The sequence below is a fragment of the Sturnus vulgaris genome, chromosome 1 (genome assembly GCF_052056855.1).
Source record: "Sturnus vulgaris isolate bStuVul1 chromosome 1, bStuVul1.hap1, whole genome shotgun sequence".
NCBI lineage: Eukaryota > Metazoa > Chordata > Aves > Passeriformes > Sturnidae > Sturnus > Sturnus vulgaris.
In genome coordinates, this window is record NC_142243.1 from 148,949,021 (window position 1) to 148,972,561 (window position 23,541).

The window sequence follows — 23,541 nt, forward strand, 5'->3', positions numbered from 1 at the left end:
GCCTCTGGCTCTGCTCTGGCCTTATTTGAATTACAGTTTGTAGCTATTTGAATGACAATGACTCACCTCCCTCCTTCAGGCTGACCTTGATAGCCAAAAGATACCAGCAAAGTATTCATAACTCAGAGCAGCTGAACAGCAAGCATCCGGCAAAGGAGGGAGGAGCAGGGTAGGGAGGGAGATGAATCAGTTCTTTTTCTTTTCCCAGCCAGCTTAATTTCTTAAGGATTGGGATTGGATTTGTGATTAGACAAAGCCAAGCAAAACCAGCTCATATGTCCTGGGACAAACAGGGGAAATCAAAGTATAAATGGCCTTTCTTTCACATGGAAAGTTGCTCTTTTTTCTGTCAGGGCTGGCAGCTTGACCCCAACCTAGGCAGAGAGGCATGGAGCTGCTTTGGAGGTACAGAGGGACCCAGAGCTGGTCTCCTTTCCCCTCCTGGTGTTCCCTGCCTGGCAACAGTGATTTAAACAAGTTTTTAAAAGTCATAAAGTGAATCTGTTCATCCCACAGTGTTTTGTGAGAATGCCATTGTGGGACAAGCATTGTTTTGTGGGAAGAAAAACACGTTGCTCATAAAACTTCAGATGTTTACAAAAAGTCCCAAAAGTGTCATTTTAAAATAACACTCTTTGTCTCTTTGTTTTGTTTTTTTTTAAAGGTAGGAAAAAAATCAGAGAAGCAACCATGTCAGAATATGTGCAATTTATAAAAAAGTGAAATCCCAGCAAAAGAAGGCTCATTCACTGCCAGCAAAACTTCAACTATTACATTTTAGCCCATTCTGTGCATGGCATTGATGCAGGACCCCCCTCACTGCATCACCCCAATGTGCTGTTTATCCAAACAGGAGGGAAGTGCAGCTGCAGCATCCTCAGCTTTCCTGCTGGCTCCTCTCCTGGGGATCTGCGAGGAGCTGCCCCAGACCAAACAACTTTTCCAAGGGGTTTGACACAGCACCTTGGAAACAGCTTGGATTTTAGAGTTGGTGAGGAAATATTTAGAGAGTCCCATACAACCAATTCCAAAAACAGGAGCCTCAGACCTCGGTTTTAAGCCTTTGCCCCAGGTTTCTCCTCCTCAGCACGTGATGGGCAGCATGTGCCCTTCAATTAGCTGCTGTTTGCCAAATGCCTCGAGATTTATTTTAAGTCTGGACCTTCCACATGCATTTATAGAAGCTCAAGGGCTGACAAGTGGGTCAGGCTAGATAACAAAGGGCTTTATTAACCCCATCTGCTTGGGCTCCTTGCACCAGCAAATCAGGGAACCATCCTGCATTCACTTTAATATTGCAGAGGGAAGTTTGTTTGTTGCTTTTGTTTCTTTTTTCACTAACTAGAAATCTTCTGAAGTGTTCCTGGGTAAAACTCAGGAATCCTAACCTTAGAGATGCGATGGGGATGCTGCCACTGTGACCTGGAGAGTCAGAAAGGGAGCTCCGGAGAACAGCCCCAGTGCACAGCCCCATCCACAGCAGCTGCTCTCTTCGCTGCAGAACAACCCCAACACATTTGCTTTCCTAGCCTGGATGTAGTTGTGAGCCTAAACAAAAACACAGCCTCTAACAACCCTGAAAACATGCCGAATCCCAGAAGCAAATTGATTTTCCATTTATGGAGTGGATAATTCAAGAGCTGTAATGCTGGCAGGTCAAACCCCCACTGCTGTCAGTGCGGGCCAAGTCAGTATTTGTAAACACAGCTCCTGCTCTTCTGTTTTATTTTTAAGAGGAGACGGGAGGGAGATTATCCAGCATTTCTTGGGAAAGCCTATAAAATGGAGTATTGTTATTAAAACAGTTCTGGCCTCCAAAACAAGCACTCATTTCACCCGATTTATTTATTTCTTTGTTGTAACTCAGCTAAGGTTAAACTGATATTTACAACTCATGGAGGAAAAACCCAAACCCAAACCAGTGTTTACACAATCCCTTCAAATTCCTAATCATTCTGTCCTTTTTAGCATATGATGGGAAGGTGAGAAACCAGAGTTCCTAAGGCCCTTTTCCCTTGTGGATACCAACACTGGATACTCCATTTTAATTCTTACTACTTACAGTTTCCTCTGAATGTTCATGCTTCCTATAGATAGGAAGCATGATAGATAAATATACAAATATATACACACACACACACACACACACACACACACGTGTATTATATATATGAATATATATGAGCTGACAGAAAGGCTCCAGGGACTATATATTTGATTTAGGGCCTGAGGAAAAGGACAACTGAAATGAATGTAAAACCTTTTTTTTTTTAGTTCAGTGTGATTTGGAGCTTTTTTTCTTCCTTCTTTCTTAAAAAACCTGGAAGATCCAGCCCAATCATCACTACTTTTATTCTTCACAGCATCTTGTACCACATCTCAGACTATCCCTGTGTCTGCCTCCCTTCCTCTGCTCACAGAAGATGCATAAATCTTTGCAAAATTGTTTCCATAGGATTCACCAAGGTGTTGGGAAGTGGAAGGTCAGGGACTGGTGTGGGAAACAATGTAGGGATGCCAGCCCCAGCTGATAGATACTACCTGTGCTGTTAAATTAAGCCATTAGAAGTAAGTAGCATGATACCATCCAGAGTCCTTATCACCATCCCTGGCATGACCTTAGCACATCTGTGAACAGGCTATTTTGGCCTCAGACCCAGAAACAATTTCTGGGGACTTAAGGCAGGGAGATTTAGTGCCCAGCCCTCTCCCAGCCCCAGTCCCCTGAGAGATAAGCAGAGCTTAATACTGCATGCCTGCAGCTGTGCCTGTGCCCAGAGATCCCAGCTCAGCCCATGCCAGCAGCAGGTTAAGCTACCTTAAGTGATTGGGTGCTTAAGGTCTTATTTCTGGTCTGGATTTTGCCTGCTACCTTCCCACTCCCCCCTCTTTCAACCAATGTCATTGTCCCCATGTAAGGCACCTTTGTGCACCCTGGGACAGTTTATTTATGCTGGTAATACCCAGTGATGTGCAGAGCAAAGGGTCATGTCCCAGGTAGACCAGAGAGGCAGGTTCAGAAGAAGAGACAAGCTCCTCCAAACTCTGTCCTGAGTGTAGATGTGGGTCCAGGGTGATTGCATGGTCCTAAGTGGGAGTCGAGCTTAGTCTTCTGTCTACATTTTCCATTGTAAAAGATACCAAGATCAATTGTGGTTGTTGTCATTGTCTTCTCACGTTTTAGAAAGAAGGAACAAAAAGAGCACTTTTTTTTTTTTTTTTTCTCCTCCAAAATAGATTTTATTTGCATTGTAAACTCATAATCTGAAGAATGTCCCTGGTCCCGTGCCAATCTCATCATTAACAAAGATAAAAACACATCGGTTCAATGGACTAATATAAAACAATTCTTAATACCTTAAGGAAATATTTTTTTTACAAATCCACTTACTATTCTCACTGCACTTGTCAGGCTCTCTGACAAAAGCTCATCTGCACACAAAGCAAATCTGCACACATCTCCCACAAAGGAGCACAGGAAGAAAAGGGGAACCTAAATAATGCCCTGCTCCAGCTGCTCCCAGGCCCAAACCAGGAGCCACCAACTTCAGCAGCCCAAAGGAGCCCAGGGGCACAAGGGCAGGTGGGAACCTGAAACAAGAACTCAAAGAAGGCACACCCTGCCTGCATCCCTCCCAGGGCTGGTCCTGCACAGCCTCAGCCTCAGGCATGGAACTCACCCAGGTGAGTCAACTCTGCCTTTGGGACTGAGATATGTTGCTGCCTTGGGCATGGGAGAGCTTATGGGGTGCAGGGGAAAGGCATTTGGGCATTATACAAGATCTTGTGGTCAGCCACACAATATTAGCACAATAGTCAGTTTTTTTTGATTTCTTTTAATAGACGGGCCTTAGACAAAATGCATGAAGAAAATAGTAATGAAAAAACATTGAGAAAAAACTCACCATACTACTACTACTCATCCCCCAAACTGTAAATGTCCCAGTACATTGGTATTTGACCCTTTTTTGATGCCTACTTTTCTAGCAAAGAAGTGCTTTGTACCAGCACCACGTTGAGGAGATCTTTGTTAGCTCATGTTAGATGCTGATGGTTCAGGATCCAGCTTTTCTAGTCTGTAACTCACATTAAAACCCTAGTCTGAAACACACTTTCTAGTTGAAGTTACCATCATTTTCCAGACACAGCATGGCAGGCAAAAGAGCACAAAGGCAACAGGGAACAGCAGCATCCTGGCACAGAGACATTGCCAGTGCTCCATGCAGGGCTTGAACAGCTCAAAGGTCCCAAAATCCTTTAGACTCAAAACTCACATATCCATCTGCCCTGTCAGAATCTGGGAACAGACAGTGTGACCTGCTGCAGCTTTCTCATGACTGATGGTGGCCATCACACAGCCCTTGGACATCCCACAGTATTTTACAGCTGGAAACTCTACACTTGAAGGAGTAAGTTCAAGATTTGCTGCAATTTTGACTTCAAGAGAATGTGCTGTGCTAGAAAGGCCTCAGCAGCAGAACTGCAAGTGCCCATTTTCAGAAGCACAGCTCAGATTCCTGCCCTGTAAAACTTACAGAAATTAAGTAGTTTCTCAGCTAAGCCACTGACAGCTATATTGTTATAAATTTGGCAACACCGACAGTATGTCCCTAAGCATCCTTTCTGCTATTTGAGGACTTTTTTTCCTGTCCACGCTTCTTGTGAATAACTACTCGAGCAACCCTTGGTCCCAAAGCCCTGGCCTGGGAGAAGATGGGAAGTTAAATCTTGCCTTACTGTACCCACAAGGGCCCAGAGCAGCCATGAAAGATGTGGTTCTAGGGCAACAAAAAGCTCGTCCCTGGAAAACACACATAAATTCATGCCCCAGGTCTGTGATAGGCCTGGAGAGAAACAATGGAGGGAACTGTTTCACTCCAAAGCACAGGCTTGTCTGCCCTACCCTGGCTCATCCCTGCCTGCCTCCCCCTGACCAGAGCTGGCTGACATTTAGAAAGAAACACTTCATTGGTCTGACACCTCACCAGAGACCTCTGAGCTTTTGCTACGTGAGACAGAATGTGAATTACAGGACAGCCAGGCATAGCAGAGCACAGGGAGTGAGTGTGGATCTTAACCAGGTGATGTTGGGACCCCTGTCAGACCTCTGATCCCTGTCCTTCAGCTCCAGCAGATCAGTCTCAGCAAGCACTGAAAGCTTCATGGAGACACGACGGGGGGCTGCCTGTGCCCCAGCACAGCCCCTGACACTTCAGCCTGTTCAATGCTCTGGCAGGCAAAGGTGAGCCCTGCCCTTACAGGGCACCATAAGATACCACATGACACAATTTTGGAAAAGCACAAGCTACCATATCCTTTCCCATCTTCCTTCCATCCATCCATCCCTTAATTACATTATAGATTCTATGTAGGTCCTCATCCCTGGAAGTGTTCAAGGCCAGTCTGACTGGGGTCCTGAGCAGCCTGGGCCAGTGGAAGGTGTCCCTGCCCACAGCAGAGGGAGATTGGAACTAGATGATCTCTAAATTCCCCCCCCAACACAAACCATTCTATGATTGATTAAAATCAGCTTGTGTTTTGTCTCAGCTCACTGGCTCCTTTCTCCTGTCCATCATTACACCCTCACAGAGAAGGCATGTGTGCTGCTGTCCTGTGTGCTCACAGACAGAAGGACAGATCCAAGTCTCACCTGCCATTTAATCAGGGAGAAAATGATCTGTAACTCTTCTGCCCCATCACTGACCATACTGAGAGGCATAAATCTGTTTGATTGCCACTGTCAAATGGCATCACAGCATCAAAATCAAGCAAGGTGTTGGTATATTGCTCTCACATGTATTAAAATGTTCACTCCAAGCAACTCAAACAAAAGCATCCAGGAACATATAAGCCATGAGAGAAAGTAGCTTCAGAAAAATTTGAATGCAGCAGCTCCTCCCTGCTTCTTGAATGTCAAGCCAGCTATTGGGCAATGTTTCATCCATCACAGTGAATAGAAGAAAAACTGGAGATGGTTTATAGAGCGTAACCTGCACAGCATTTTAGGTGCCAGTGATCTGAAAAAAAATCATTACTCACTTGTGCTTTATCAGTGAGCAGTTTGGCAGCAGGCTGGGGCTAGCCAGGTCATCAGGGAATCTCCCTGGTACTCTGACACAGCCTGTCCTACCTACATGCATAACAGGTCTGTGTGGTCAGGGTAAGCAAGAACCTTTTTGTGCAACATGTATATGGGATCAACAGAAACCTGGGTGGGGAATTTTCATTCCATTGCCTCAAAATAAGTATTTATCTTGGCAGACTTTATCAGGCTTGTTGCTGAGTGGTCTGGAAATGAAAACTCCCTCTCAGTGTTTGAAGAAAGAAGATCTGGCTTAGAAAAGGTCACGAGTCTGCCCTTATCCCTGGGTGCAGAGAACTGCCATCCTTGCAACCTCCCACCAGGGTGAAGACATTTCTTCCTCCACCTCATCCTCCTCCCTTGCATTCCGAGAGTTCACTCCTGCAAAGGCTGGAGAAAACACAGTGTTAATACCCAGGATTTATTGTGCTGTCCTACATGGGCTACACGCTGTACTCATGATTTCAGGCCAAGTGGGAAATTTTGCTTTGAATGGGACTGAAAATGTGGTGAAACATTATCTGGCTCCAAAATCTCCTTCATGAGGTTCAAAAAGGTCAACCCCAGGTATCAATACAAGCAAGAGGATGAAAAGACTGAGAGCAGATCTGAGGAGAAGGACCTCTCCTGTGAAGAACAGGCTGAGAGAGCTGGGATTGTTCAGCCTGGAAAAGAGAAGCCTCTGGGGAAAACTTGGAGCAGTTTCTCAGTGCCTAAAGGGGGCTTAAGAAAGGTAAGGAGAGACTCTTCAGTAGAGCCTGCAGTGGCAAGATAAGGCAAAATGATTTTAAACTAAAAGATGGTAGATTTGTGCTAGATACAAGATAGAATTTTTTACTGCGAGAGTGGTGGAACACTGGAACAGGTTTCCCAGCAGGGGGATAGATGCCCATCCCTGAATGTGTTGGGGACCAGGCTGGATGGGACTCTGAACAAAATGATCTAGTTGAAGATGTCCCTGCCCATGGCCCTGTTGGACTAGATGATCTTTAAGGGTCTCATTTCCAAACCAAAACTCCAATTATATGATTCTGTGATTCTAAGAATTAAAAATGCTTATGATCCATTCTACTATCCCAAGAAAATTTCCTCCTATTTGATAAATATCATGTCCCCTACCACCATCTCTTCACACAGGACCTGACTCTCAGCCCTGAGAGAGAGTTTGGAGTGAAGAGAAAGGCTGGGGAGAGCCCAGCTCTCTCCACTGGTGGCACAGCTCTGCAAGGATGCCATTCACCTGGGTATCACTTATCATTCAGAAACACATGAATGTCTGGGGCTGTGGAGATAAACTCATGATCAATTTATTTCCACTGGGAACTATAATGTGAGTAAGTCACTGTTTATATAATGGCCTTTTGTTACTGCAGCCAGGCTTGGTACCAAGCCAGGTTCAGTGAAGAAAAGCGCACTGGAAATGCACCACAGCTTGCCAGTGGGAGCTTGGTCCTAAGTTTTCCAGGTCATTACATTGCCAAGGGAGCACTCAGCCTCATCTTCATACCAGGGAACAACCATGAGATAAACTGGGAGAGGGCAGGGAAAAGGCCTGAATTTGTTGATGAATTCAAATTTAACGTGCAGCTCTACTGCTGACCTGTTTATGGTCCATTCCTCTGGCTCAATCTTCAGTTCAAATATTTTCAGGACAAAATAGGAGCACTGGAATGACAGAACTGTCCAGCCAAGTCGTGAACAGTAGCATTTATGGCCAAGAGGCTGGAGTCTGCCAGGTCAATCAGGGATGTGTTGAAAAACAACACTGGAAAAATGAGCTGCTGGTCAGAATGTCTTCCACAGCCCCTGTCTTGCTAGAAAGTGATTTTGGAGGAGCCCTACCTCTTTGCACACACTCCATTAATCAGAAAATGGCACCTTTGCTTCCCTGGTGGTACTTCATTTTCTTTTATATATTATAAATCCCCTTTCCCACAGACACACTGATATTTTAAATAGCAAATATATTGTAACAAGTTCTTAAAAATTACTCTTTTCCTTCCTTGTCCTGTAGTTTGCAATGCTGGACTGATACATAGGTTTAACCTGCTGGATGAGAGCTTTTCTGTGGTGGGCCAACATTCACCATGGGTTGGGATGGGATTATTTTTGAGCTGCATGCCAAGAGTCCAAAGCTGGAACAATGAAAAGAATAATTCTGTGGCAAAAATCCTAAACTAAAATTCACTTTCTCACTAGAGTTTATTCACTCTATCTCTGTGAATTGCTCTACTTCAAAGAGTTCCTTAAAAAACATCCAAGCAGACAACTGGACACATAAAAATTGCTGTTTGATTCCTGTTGACAAACTTTAATAGCAAAGTCCATGGCAGACAGACTGCCCTTGTACTTCCACATCCTTCCCATGCCATTACATGATTTGTAGGCTGTGATCAAAGCTCTGCTACTCTTTACTTGGAAAAGAAGAGTTTCCAAAGGGATTTCCAGGACACCTATGTGTGTTTGCACCTAGAAGAATTATTAAGTGGTTCATGATAGGACAAGTCTAGAACTGGAGCTCGTAAGGAGTTTCTCAAGCACGATTTATTTTCATTTCTGTCTTGTTTCAAATCAGTTTGTCAAAATTAAATCTATTTTTTGTCTTGATTTGCTCTATTAAGAAATTTTCAAAAAGAAGGATCTCTGACATTTTAAATGAAGAAATCTACTTTTCATTTTGCAAAATCTTTCTCTGGAAAATGTGTAACTTTTGGTAATTAAAGGAAAGCAAAACATTTAGAAATTCAAAATAGAACAAAAACCCCACCGCCGCCACCACCACCCTCCAAATACAAAGCACTCCTTTTACTTTTTGTAAGAAAAACTAAAAAAATCACCTCTTCTTTTTGGTTTTAGCTTCATGTTGGAATGACTATGAATTGTTTTTAAGTCCTGCTAATTCACTAAAGATAGTAAGAAAATTACTGTCATGTAATTCAAGTACACAGTGACTAATTAACGATAGCAGCGTTAGTAGAAACAGATGCAAACTAAAACTACTGAAAAGTGAATCCTGTAGCTGTATTTTTTTTAATTTTATGGGATTACAGGTGAGGATATAGGATTATCTCAGACTGTAGAATGCTCTGAACTGAAGGTGTGTAGTGGGTTGGCCCCATCTGGATGCCAGGTGCCCATGCTGGACCTGAGGGCAGCTTCTGGCAGCTTCCCACAGAAGCCAACCCTGTAGCCCCAACCCCACTCCCACCACCAAAACCTGGCTACACAATCCCAATACAAAATGGAACACAGCCACAGGTGTTTTGCTACACCATCTGTGAATATCCAGCTCAAAAATATTCACCAAGCTATTCCTTGGTTAAAGCTGTAGGGAAATGTAAGTGGCTATAAATACAGTTGTTCATGGCTACAAAGAATGTGTTGTGAGGAACATTAATTTCTGATATTAAGAAAGTGATTAATGCACTGCAGGGGATCTCATGGCATTACAATTCTGAATGCCAAGAAAGATTAGATGGTAATGATAATATTGATGATACTGTGAATAATCCCAAAACTCCAAGAAACTCTAGGAGAAATGTTTCTGTGCCCATGTGAGCACCTCTGAGTCTCTTTGCTGGGATCCCTGCCCTGAAGCAGTACCAAGCAGCTGCTGGCACTGTGGGGCTGTTAACTGGAGCTCAGCTGATGGATCCTCGTTAAACCAACAGCTTTTCTCTCACAATCGATGTCTCCATCTGACACAGCACTGCATTAAACATTTATTCACTGGGCAGACTGAGTTCACTCTGGGTAAGATTTAATGACACCACAGGGATTCTCTCATTCATTTACCTGGGATTTACATTTAGTCTTTATGGTGCTACAAAGGTGTCAAACTACCCACAATTAAATTCAGAGGTGTTTTAGCATCTGTGCATAGTCTGGACCTGGCACCCTCTGCAAACCTTGCAAGAACAAAATAATACTTCAAGTTTTTCATCTGCTGTGCACACTATGATAAGTTTGGCAGACACAGAAAGTTTACAAGAAGTCTATAAATGATACAATAAAATATATTAGAGATATAAGTAACACATTTGATAATTAATGTACTGTGTCACATGCCGGAATTACAAAGCCATTAGGCAACCACTTGAATTGATTGATCATTTATGTCCCTAATAGGTGCACTTGACCTATTTGGATCCAACTGCACTGTGTGCTCTTGCTACCAGCCCAGGCATCACCCAGCCTCCATATGTGAGGCTCTCATTCCAGCTTTTGCCCTGCATCTACAACAGAGGTGACAGTCAAGAAAGAAATTAATGCATCAGGCTGCCTTTTATCCAGAGGACTGCTAGATCTCAGGTTGTCTCTGATACCTGATGGATGCAGGCAGCTGCCCAGAGCAGGGCACATGAATACGGCTCTCCAGCACACCACTGGTGGAAGTTTTGCTCTAAACTATGTGGGAGCCTGGGTACAGAAAAAACACAGGGTTTCAGTGAAGAAGAAATGTTGTCTACTTGTGTGGACTTTTTAAAGTGTTTTTAGAAAACAAAGATTAGCATACATCAAAGTGGCACACAAAAAGCTTCCCATAATCCTGAATATGAAAATATGTCAGGAGCTGCATGCAAAATGGATTTGCATACATCAGAGCTGCACATACAGCACTCAGCTGGGCATCCTGAACTGCATTAAAAATGGTAATACTGAGGTTTTGGATGCTGATAATTGAATGCTGGAGAAACACACACAGACAAGCACACAACTATGGCATCTTTTCCACCTGTCTTACTTAGATGGCTAAAACATAAACAGGGAGTCTGCTAAGGTAGCCAGCAATCCTTGAATATTTAAGGGCTTCCTCGTTCAAAGAGAAATTCAAAGTATCACTTAGCCATACAGAAATAATGAGCAGAGGAAGATTCAATTCGTTTAGTACTTAAATTTTCAATTCTAAAATGGTATCATTGATTTTATAAAAGGAGAAATTTTAACACAAGAAAGTGGTGATCAATTCAGTATTGTTTTGGTCTTGCCTTCTGCAGGGCTGCCAGCGTGCTACCTAGAAATCAAGCTGTAGCAGGGCAGATGCTGTGGAAACACCAGCCTGAATTGACCCTTTTACCTATGACAAAGAGTGGCAGAGGGGAGATCTCTGTCCTGGGGGCTCCTGGTTATTGAATCATGATGGGGAGGCTCCGGCTGCTGACTTTTCCCCATTAATACTTTCCAGCATCTTCCTAGTTAGTGACACATTAGAAAACCAAGAACTTCTTCTTGTGCATCAGCAAAAGACAAACATCAGTCCTACATGGGCTGGTTTAGTGCTTGTGAGAAACTTCAGCTTCAGCCTCAGTGTCACTGTCCTGAAGTGACCATAATTGTTAGAACCCTAGGTCAGCACAAAACCTACAGCAAGGCAACATCTAAAGCTAAATTCTGTCCTTGGGTTCAAACACTGAGAACCCCATTCAAACACTGAGAACACGCTCACTGCAATATCCTTTCCCCACCTATATCATCCCTCCATTTTCAGTGGGATAGGGAAGCTTTTCTTTGGGATTGCAAGGTTTTGTGCATATGACTATTGCAACAAATGTGGGATCCTGCTCTCTGATGACAAATTTCATGTTAACTTTTAAAATGGAGTTTATGAAAATGTCACCACTCGCTCTAGAAATAAAGCTCCTGGCAAGTTTTAATGCGCATACTGTTAAAAACTAACAGTCCCCAGTGACCACAGGCAGCAGAGCCCTGGGGTTTTGGGTTTTCTTTTAAATGAGCCACCAATTTGTATCCAAAAGTTTGATTTAAAAGTGGCAGCTACAAGATTTTTATTTGTGATTTGCCTTTATTGATGAAAGGAAAAATAAACTTTTAATTAAAATCTCTCTAAGATTTGAAAGGAAGTGTATACCAAGAAACTGAGAAATGCGCTGTTCTGCTTGGCTTGGTTTTAAACGGGGTAATATGAGGTTTTAATCTTTTTATACCACGCCTCTCTTGTTCAAAAATAAAAAGTAAATGCTGAAAAATAATGACTGCATCCAAAGGGAAGTCATTACAAACAGAACTTAGGCATTCCCACAAGAGAACTGACCTATGACTTCTTATGGAGGAGAAGCACTGGCTTCAGCATCAGCTGAAGGGCACCATTGTTTTTAATTTCCTCTAAAATGAGATGTGGTTTCCCAGCCCCAGAAGTGTCGTCACACTCAGCTACAAGGGGATGATCCATTATTTGGTAATTGCTGTTGCTGGGGAGTTTCCATCCTTAGGAAAAGAGAATGGATACCAGGGGTTCTTGTTCCTCAGTGGATTGCTGGATCTTTGTTTCAAAGATGAAGTTTCCAAGTTTCCAGTTCCCAGCACCTCTGCTGCTGAGATGTTTCCAAACTGGCAGCTGATGGAAATTGTTCTCATTTTGCAGCCTCCTGTATTTCTGGCTTCTGAATTTCATTGCCCCTGCTCTGGTTTATGTGCATGGCAGATTTGGTGCATCCCTCATTTCCTCAGTGAGGAAAGTGTGAGAGACGCACGGCAGGGAGGCTCACAGTGACAGCACACAGCACACAGAGGCAAAGTGATCTTTTCTGAGTTGTACAAATGTCTGCAGTCATTTCTGTTCATGGAGCTACCAGACAGAATAGCAGCCAAGGACAAGACTGCTCACCCCTCAGAGCCACTCAGAAAGGTGCAGTTCCTGGCTGACACCCGAAACTGAGATGGTTTGGCTTTAATCCTGGACATTTGTTCATAGACTCGTGGGAGGCTCAGCTGGGTGAGGTGCTGAGAGGTTTCCTCCCATGCAAAGGCAGTACTAACTAGTCACACATAACTAATAGATGACCTTTTAACTCCTTCCCCACAAACAACCAGTACAGGAAGTTCTCTTGCCTCTCTTACATGAATTGTTATCAGTACCGGATGACAAGACAGCAGCAAAAAATGTGCTTCCCCAGACTTCTATTTAACAGACTTAAAGGACTGAAAGAAAAAACTGAAAGAAGCCCAGTCTTCAGATGAAACACTGCTGCAATTCTCTCAGGCCTGGATAAAAACTAAACTCTTTGGGATCACCTCAGAACATCCCCCTGCAGACTCTCTGAGCTGAAGCTGCACCCTGGCTTGCACAGCAGTGCAGGGGGCAAGAATCATAGAATCACTCAGGTTGGAAAAGACCTCTGAGATCACTGGGTCCAGAAGTTAACCCAGCACTGTGGAGTCATCATTAAACCATGTCCCCAGGTGCCACATCCATATGTTGTTTGAAAATTTTCAGGGATGGTGATTTCCTTACTTCTCTGGGCAGCCCATTCCAATGCTCGACAGCCTTTGTGGTGAACAAATTTTTCTTAATATCCAATCTAAACAAGCCTCTAAACATGCCCTGGCACAGTGTGAGGCTGTTCCTTCTCATTCTATCCCTTGTTACTTGGGCAAAGAGACTGACCCCCACCAGGTTACCACCTCCTTTCAGAGAGTTGTAGAGGAAGTCTCCTCTCAGCCTCCTTTTCTCCTGACTAATGAACCCAGAAGGAAATGGCCCCCTGATTTTAGACACAGGCAGCCTGGGAAATAAGCTCAGCCTTATTTACAGGACATGCCTCGGCACTGGGAAAAGATAGGGAAAGTCCTGGGATGTCATTGTCCAGGCAGTCATGGGGGAGGAGCAGGTAGAGTGAGCAGACTGCACTCAGACATCTGTACAGAGCCCACAGAGACAGCAGGGGCCACGCTGCACTCCAGGGAGACTGACTTTACTCTCATGCACCGACCAAAAATGGCTAAAGTGTGTTTCCATAACTTTCCTGCCTTTACTTCATCCTCACCTTTTTACTCCAAGGTAAAGGAAGAAACAGGAGAAGGTACAGGGAAAGAGGATTTGCTTGGATTAGCAGGGAGCAGGAAGGTCTGGGAGCAGGTTTACTGACCTGCTGACAGGGCTTACTGTTGGAATTAACCCCTATATGGGTCATGCTGCTGCGTGTGGGAGGCGCTCAGGGATGTCCAAACTTCTGCTGGTCTGAACCAAACCAACCTCCCTCTGAGACAAAACCCCTCTTCTGCAGCAAAGGATAAAAAATGAGAGAGACATTCCTCTTCTTCCTCCTCATAGCTTTTAATAGAATCATGGAGTGGTTTGGGTTTGAAAGGACCTTTAAAGGTCATCTAGTCCAACTTTCCTGCAATAAGCAGGGACATCTTCAACAAGATCAGATTCCTCAGAGCCCCATTCAACCTAACCTTGAATGTTCCCAGAGATGGGGCATCTACAGCCTCTCTCGACAATCTGTGCCAGGCTTTCATCACCCTCCTCATAAAAATGTCTTCCTTATATCTAGTCTCAATCGAAACACTTTTAGTTTAAATCTATTATCCCTTGTCCCATTCCTACAGGCCCTTGGATGTTTTTGGTGCCTTCTCCAACTCAAAAAAGTAGGGCTGGGTCTGCAATAGCATCCATGGAGTGAAACATGATTTACAGCTCAACTTGTTCAACACAAGCAGGATAAAAACAGGATTTGCTTTCAGAAACAACCTTACAAATACCCATGGAGGTGAGCTGCACAATTGGTGGCCCAGCTCCCCAGCACTGTCATAGCAAAGAGAGCAAACGAAGAAGTTTTTGCAGCCCCACCAGTGCTACTGGGCAAGGATAAAGCTCCTCTATGTCCAGATGCCTGTCAGCAACATTTTCCCTTGTGCAGGTGAGGTTCCTGTGGGTGATACCTGCCCCAAGCCCAGACAATACAGATCTGTGAGAGCACACGTTCTCCTGTCTATCACCAGGCTATCTAGTGCTGGTGTGCAAAGCCTTTGGCTTGGCAGGTATTGCAGGTTGCTTCAAGTTGGCCAGACATCTTTGAATGAGTGTAGAAATTTCAAGCTAATTAAGAAATGAAAATAGAGCTGTCTTCCTGATGAGCAAGCAAAGAAAGAAAAATCCTAATAGTCCTAGACAAAAAAAAAAAAAGAAAAAAAAAAGAAGCTAGACTTTAAGTGACAAAATTCAGGTGGCATTTGTGGCTGTGCAATGACAAACAAGTAACAGCCAAAGCATTCACTGCTTACATTCGTGGTACTCCACATGAGATGTTTGGGGTACGAGTTTCCAGAGATGCTGAGAATCCACCCCTCACTGTTTTCCACAACTTTTTCCACTCAATGCCCCAGGAAGGCAGAGCAGAATCCTTCAGGATTGGTTTGTTGTTGCTCAGACTGAATCACACAGTTCACCCCTGCTTTCAGCAGCATCCAGCTTTGCTGTGACAGCACCTCTTGCCATATTCATGCACAGACATCACACCCCTCCCAGCTGACACAGGGCTGGCTTCCTGACTGTTTTTGAAGCTCTTTGGGAAGGTGTCACAGAGATGGACTGATCACCTCTGTTTTTATTTCCTGACCCACTTTCACTTGCTGTGAGAGGAGAACCCCTTGGAAGGGAAGGTGGCACAAAACAAGAGGGTTATCCCACCCCCATGACAACTGTTCACAACAAGCTCTGTTTTTCTGGTAATCCCTCCAAATACCACCATACACAAGACATGCTGTTGCCAGCTCTGTTTTGCAGATGTGGAAGGGGTGAGTGAGCCTGCAGGCATCCATCTTACTCTCACTATTATAGAGCTTGAGGTAGAAATGTAACATCCACCTCTGGCTCCCAACTCTGCTCCTAACTCGTTATTCCCTTTCCCACAGCTGCTCAGCATTTTGATGGTAATCACCAGGAATGGGAAGCTGGTGCAGTAGCAGACACCTTTGCCCTCTGCAGTCCCTTCACACCTCCAACCTGCAGCTTTTTCAGGGCTGTGTTTCAGCCTCTGAACACTTGTTAGGCAGCCATCCCTGCCAGGGGTAAAAATTAGTTTAAGATGGAGTTGGCTGCTGTTCCCATCACTCTTTGCCAAGTGTGATGCCTCCCTCAGCAGATTTCCTGGCATAGCTGGACTGAAGGAGAAGCAGAAGCTGTGCAAGGGCTACTGGTAAGGGCCATTTACTTTACAAATGCATGGGTGGCATGCTTAGCACTAAGCAGGTAATGGGAGATTCAAACCATAAAAATATGTTTCAAGGCTTCCTTGGTCCAATTCACATCTTTGTGCATGTGATTGTGGCAAGTGGAGCTGAGTTCCAAGTACAATCATTGTATAGGAAGTGCTGCACCCCACGGGCACTGCAGTGCAAACCTGCAGGCACAGCAGTCACTCCTCAATCACAGCAATGGAGTTTGGGGATCCACCCGAGACCCTGGGTGCCCCATTCCCAGCTGCACTGGGACATTGAGCCCCCTTACCACTTCCAGAGGCTCTCGTTTTGCAGTGGTTACAATGGCTCCTGCTGTTCTTCCTCATTCCCAAATACCTTCACTGACATCAGCAGAGCTGCTAATTTGAATTACTGTCCCCTGCCCCCACACAATAATCTCCATATATACAAACTCCAGAGTTAAAGGGTTGCATGATGCTTTTTATAACTTTACCACCAACTCAGTTTTTAAGAGCCAGATTAGCCTCTGCAATTTGATTGTGCTGCTATGGCAGTAATAAGAAAAAAGTAATTTCTTTTTCTTAAAAAAAGAAAAAAAAATCAATAATTGGCATTCCTGTGTAAGGTCTCTGACATTAATTATAAATAAATGTTAGACCTACTAAAATAAGAAAGTGAATTTATGGCAGCAGGCTGCATGCTGCTGCTGAAGCCTGTGTAGCTGCTGCGATACAGATGCAAAATATAAAGTCTTGAGGACTGCAGTTTGTGTTTTATTGCCTCAGAAAATAAATGTGTAAATAGCAATAAAATGCACAATTATTTAGCACAAAGCCAAAAGACTCTGCAGCATTTATAGGCTGATGGATGGCTTGCCTGCCTGCTCTAATTTTCCATAAAACAAGGAAGACAAGGATGGAGGAAAATAAACAATGGCTCCTGTCACTATGATTAGCTGCGAGGCACCAGGTGAGAGCAGCTGGTCCCTGGAGAGGGTAACACTGAGCTGCTTCAGCTGCCTTTTGCTTCAGGAACTGAGCCCAGATTGCAGAGCTGCTTGGCAAGGGCAGCTGAGCAGGGAGGCAGAGTGGCTGTTCCCAGGGTCTGGATGTGCCCCATCCCTGATGCCTCCAGCAGAAGAATGGAGCAGCCAGCTTGGGGTGGCCTGAGGGCTCAGTGCCTGCAGGGGGAGGAGGGGGTGTTAGGCAGCCCTGCCACAGAATGATTTCTGGACAAGGAAAAAGACATCTGGCCCTCATAACATTGGAGGTCTTTTCCAACCTTAGTGCCTCTATGATTCCATGAAAATCTTGGTGGTGCAGAAGTAGGAGGTCGGCTGTCAGGGGCATCACCCATGACATCATGAGGCAGGGAGAGCCTTAAAAAAAACTGGGGGGAAAAAAGTAAAAGTCCTTCAATGTCATCTGTTAAAAAGCAAGGAGTGGGGGCAGCATTTGAAACTCTTTATGGGACAAAGAAAGCTGCAGACAGAGATCTACCAGCTGGTGCCTTTGCTGTGATTCTGTGACCCATGGTGATGCCTGCAGAGGAGCCACGGGGCTCCATGCTGGGCCCTGGCACAGGAGCTGGTTTGCCTGGCACCTGTCACCACAGTTATCTGCTGCCTCCACCTGCATCTAGAAGACACCATGCTATTGTCACCCACCCTATTCAAGAGCATTTCTGAGTGTGACACGGGTATATATCATCAACTTGTTTCTCATTTGTTTTCTTCTAGATGTGTATGTCCATATAGGCATACAAGCCCAAATTTCACATACTGCCTTTCTCTGGGTCAAAGAAGCCACATGCAGCTATTCACATTTGCATAACCCCTTTTAGGCCACTGAGGCTTCAAAGACATGAATTTGGATGCTTAGTGTGATATTAACAGCAGGCTGCTTGTGCAGAGAGCAGTACTCCTGCAGAGGGTAATGTAAGTGTGCTTGTGATGATGGAGCAGGTGAATGGAGGTGTTTAAGCTCTTGGGTCACTCCCCACGAGCACCCAGGATAAGAGCCAGGATGTGCAGTTCCAGCCCTGAGACAGTTCTAGTTCTAATCTCTGAGACAGAACCCTCAGTCTCACGCTTTCAATGCATACTTGTAATTTTGGAGTGAAATTCTTCCCCTGAGTGATCACAGTGCAGAGATTCACTCCTGCCACAGGAAATGTGGGGAGCCTCACTGTGCTGGGTTAACCGTGGCTGGATGCCAAGTGCCCACCAAAGCCACTCTGTCACTCCCTTCTTAAACTGGACAGGGGAGAAAAATATAATGAAAAACTTGTGGGCTGAGCTAAGGACAAGGAGAGATCACTCACCAGTCACCACCACAGGCAAAACAGACATGACAATGAGAAACAAAACCAAATCTTAAAACATCTTCTCCCCCATTCCTCCCTTATTCTAAGGCTCAATTTCACTCCTGATTTCTCTTCCTACTACCCCACCAGCAGTGCAGGGAGACAGGGAATGTGGCTGTGGTCAGCTCACTACACGTTGTCTCTGCTGCTCCTTCCTCCTCAGGGAGCCAAACCTCCACAGGCTTCTCCAATGTGAGTCCTTCCCATGGGCAGCAGCTCTGCATGAACTGTCCCAGCAGATCGTGGGACCCCTCCACAGAGTGCAGTCCTCCAGAACCCAGGGACCTCAGTGCAGCCTTCCAGAACCCAGGGACTTCAGAGCAATCCTCCAGGACCCAGAGACCTCAGGGTGTACAGAGCTGCTGCTCTCATAATCTCCCTCCTCTATTCTCTGGCTGCTGCTGAGAAGCAACTTTTTCCCCTTCTTGTATACATTATTGCAGTGGTACTACCAGCATTGCAGATGGACTTGGTCCATCTTGGAGCCAGTTGGCTTTGGCTCAGCTGGACATGGGGGGAAGCTTCCAGAAGCTTCTCACAGAAGCCACTCCTGTAGTCCCTCCACTGCCAAAACCTTGCCATGCAAACCCAACAGACTTGCATTCTCATTTACTGAGCTCCCAATTCAGACACTGAAATTCAGTGCCTAAGGAGAGACAGTGAGAATACCCAGAGTGCAGGGGAAGGAGATACCTCAGCTGACAACGGAGATTTTTTTCACTGCTGGACTTGTCAGTGTATTTTGAGCCTGCTCCAACTTCATGCAAAGCCAGCTGAGTCTTTCAAATGATTTCCACCAGCTGTTTTATGCAAAATCCCTTTTTAAAAATAATTAAGGATGAATTTTAGTACTGCTCCTATTTGTAACAGTGGACATTACATGCAGGACAGCTCCTATATTCAATAGAATCAGGACAAAACTCCCCAAAATAACAGAATAGAGACAAATGCTGTCTATCCACATCAAGTCCATTCACTTCAATGAGAATTCCAGAAGCAGGTCCTGCAAGAAAGGTATTACTCCTGCTAGAGGGAGTGTCCTGAGAAGGACTCTTGATGTAACTTGTCAGACCTAGTTCAGATCACAAAGCCAACAGCAAAGTTTTGAGTAACGTGTTCAACACATGGAACATCTTTCATCAATTACCAAGCTGCAATGTGGAATCAAAAGAATGCTAAAGACCGAGTTCTGCCTTTCCTCAAACATTTCTCTTTGTAAGAATAAAAAAACCAAACTCAGTAATCATCAGTATAACTGTCTACTTGGATTTGAAAGCAGATAATGAATAGTACATCCGTTTTTCACTTATTAATATAACTAATCTTGTTGCATAATATCTGCTTATTTTTGGAAAGCAGCCCTTTCTACCTGCCCCAACAGAACATTACTGAGTTGGCAAGAAGCATGAGCTTTTGAGTGAATACAAGAATTTCTTCAGTTTGAACTCGTCAAATATTTTGTCTTGAAAGTTTGGGTCACCCATTACATGAGTTTTTGAAGGAGAAAGTCCCCTTGACCAGCTTTGCCATAGTTTCCATTTCACTTGGCTGTGTGTGACACCTGCAGTTTTTTTCTCTCGCAAATTATTACAAAGAAAATTTTGGCAGAGGAGACTCCTCTGCCAGATCACACACTCTCAAAAGTGCTGAGAAGACACATCTCCTTCCACCTATCTTTGCCCCTGCTGCTCCAAACCCAGGACTAGACACAGAAAATAGTCCATGATGGCTTTCATCCCATGCCTGTGATATTTGTGCTCCGTGGGGCTGAAGGATTGATCCTGAACCTTGCAGAGGATGAACACCCCAGAATACTCTGGCTGGGATTGAGCCCCAGGAGATCTGATTCTGGCCCCACAAAAAGATCTGCAGCAGCTGAGGACTTCCTGCAATGTTCTGATGGCTTCTCTGCACTGCTCTGTGCTGGCTCTCAATAACTGGATAGACTGGAGGTATAGCTTGAATAGTCAGTCCTACTGTGGCTGTCACCCAGTGTTTATATCCCTTAGTTCAAGTCTCATAAAAAGCCCAGCTGTTGGTCTTGGAAAGATAAATCAGCATTTAAGTATTTACTCTTGCTTCCATGAGGTGCTATCAATCACACCCAATGTATTTAATTTATAGTGCTTCTCTTTTCCTTTGCCTTATCACTGTACAAAACACAGTGCTGGGGGAGAGAACACCAGCCTGTATCTGAATGCAGGCAGTTGTAAGGTTTGAGAGTCCAGGGCTGTGATGGATCTGGATCTGAATCTCTGAATGGAGTTTTCAGGGCTTTATGAAGACAACAAAGACTTGGGATGCCTTAGCCCTCTTGTTATTATAAAGCTGATAGAAAAGACAAGACCAAAGGCATTAACCTTTGTCCAGCAAGGGACAGTCAACACTACACAAATACAGTAGAAGAACAAATAAGGCATTAGTTGGCAGTTTAAATGACTCCTAATGTCCCTCCACAGCCATGCAATGTGCTGTCATCACTACAATCCAGGCACCAGATGCCTTTATTTTTAATTGCATTGAAGACATACTGGTCTCAAGAAGTCTCTGCCCAAAGGCAAGACTGATCACAGCCCCTCCCCAGGCAAGTGCTTCTCTGAGATGTCATCTTCCCTCACACTGAAAAATGCTCCTAGTTCAAAAATTCATGGCATGGGCTCGAATGTCTCCTAGAAGCTCTTTTAAGCACAGCCACAAATATGGTTTCACTCTTCAAATGCTGCATTTGGCAGCAAAATCAAAGCTTTGCCACTGCTCGGCCATTCCAGTTTGGAAACAAAATTTTTAGCCAAGATTTCTCTGGACAACTGAATTCCCACTGGTCATCAATCACAGCAGTCTGCTCAGATGAAGGTGATACTCTGTATTTGTCTACAGCAAAGTAACCCCTTGATTTTTGTGCTCTTGTGGCTTTTCCTCAAAGGTAAATTTCTTCACATGAATCATTACTTAGAACCCCTCTGTCTTCCAGCTTGCTATTGAACCATCCAGGAGGAAGCATTTAAATGCAAGAAGGTAAAACAACAGTATTGACTGTCCTTTGTCTGGGTTTATTTAATTCTCTAAAGCAAACAGTTTGTGTGAATTGCATTCCTGGTAATAAAATCGTCTTGCACATTTGCTTATAGAGGGTCACCAGGGAGAGCAAATGCACCTGTACTCAGCAATAAATGCTTGATTCTGTGTTGCACAGCAATTATTCAAAATGAGAGAGACTATTGGATCCAAGACTGCTGCCCTTAAGGACTCAGCCTGTCAAGTTGCATAGCTCTGTACTTTTTATCCAAGTGGATTTCATCTTCACAAACTTATTACTGGGTGATATTCCAGTCTTTCAGTCCAAGTTGCACCAAGCTTGATAAACATTTGACTACCAGACTGCCTTTTCTTTGCTATAAGGGCATTGCTTTTTCATTATTATAATTTTTTATCAATATCCCATAGCATAGTAAAAGAGCAAAATTTAAAAGCATGGGTGGTTTATTCCAGGAGGACAGAGAAAAGCAGAGATTTCAATTGAATCAGGCCTAAAATTGCTTCATCCCTGGCTTTAAAAATGCCATAGCTTTAGTCATCAAGAGGAAGTTATGATGCTGGCATATATTTATTTTCTCACGGCTTTTTGTACTTCAGAAATTTATCAGGAATGTGATATTTTTCTGTCTTCTTAAATTAAACAAGGAGCCATTAATATATTTCACAAATACATCCTTCTATAGATACTTTCCTGACATTTATTACTTATCTAGACTTGCACTTGATGTACTTTTACATATTGCTCAGCAAAGAGCTTTAAGTTCTTGCAGAGGTGCGAACCAACTTCTCCTTAAAGTAAGATTTAATCAATGCAGTGCCACCCCAGCCCTGACCAGATGATCAGTCACCATGGCTTTGAGTAATATCTTGGGATGTCTGAGCTTACACACAACTACAGATCACTTAATCACCAAATTTAATCAAGATAATAATTAGGCACTGCATCCTGTTTAATGCACAAGGACGTGAGCCTTCCAGCTCCTGCTGCCAGATCAGAACTGAACACAGGAATGGAGGCAAAGAATCAGCAAAGTCAACGAACTATATCCATAATTATAGAAGAAAAGCTAAACTCAGCTTCCCAAATCCTTAAGAAATACAGTTTTTTGTGCCAGTCAGAAACTTGAGCCTACACAATTCTTCCAACAACCTATTTCTTCAGAAGACCAAACGATTATTTTGGATTTGACCAGGCTTGAGAGATAAAGCTCAGGGTCCTGGCACAGTAGGTGTTCAACTGGTGCTTAGTAAGCACTTTCTGCTCAGATAAAGCCTGCTCTGCAGAAGGGGTGAGGGGGGAAAGGAAAAGCTCGATTAAGTGACTTTTTGAAGGTCAAAAATCAGAATATAAATATATCAGTCATCTCAGCCACTGTTCTACACTGCCTCTTGCATTAGCTTTATAGGTCCAAGAAAACAGTTACAAGACTCCACAGTTAATACATTTTTTTAAGCACCCAATATTTACTGTAAGCTAAGCAAAGTCACTTTCTGGGATAGATTCTATTAAGAAGATTTTTCCCTATTTTCCTCCAACTTCAAAGTGCCACGTGAGTCTCCTTGTTAGAGCCTGGTGACATCCACACATCACTGAGCTGGAGAACAGCTGCAGCAGCAATGCATCTATAAACATTAAAAAGCCCAGAAACATGAAGGCTTGCAAGAAATAATGGAGGGGTATAGAAATTGACTAGATGACCCACCAGGCCACATCTATTTCTAAATTCTACAAACCCTCTGTGTTAAAAATAGGATGAAAAGTTTTGGGTTTTTTTTCTTTTAAACCAGTGGGGATATTGGCTAACATTTTATATTCAAGAAATGAGTAAGTTTTAATAAGAGCCAGCAGGAAACCAACTCCAGAGAGTGATGGGGAAGTAAAATCCTTCCTTTACATACCTGAGACTTAAAAAAAATACTAAAGTAAAAGTAGAACTGAATGATGGCTACATTTTAATCTTCAGAGCTGCTGTTAGCTGCAATAAATCCCTTTTGTAAAATTGGTGTCTTGAGCTGCAAATTCTTATCAAGAGTGTTATTATCAGCCAGTGTGGGACCGTGAACAAGAATTCTCACTGTATTTTAATGGCCGCTGGCCATATCTATCAAAAAAG

The 23,541-nt window shown here is 43.9% G+C and overlaps 1 protein-coding gene across 1 annotated transcript in view; it reads right to left on the reverse strand.

Annotated features, from left to right (window-relative positions):
• The window catches only part of ST3GAL1 (ST3 beta-galactoside alpha-2,3-sialyltransferase 1), a 78,028-nt gene that overhangs the window by 26,238 nt on the left and 28,249 nt on the right, over positions 1–23,541 (reverse strand). The gene's annotated exons all lie outside the window — the stretch shown is intronic.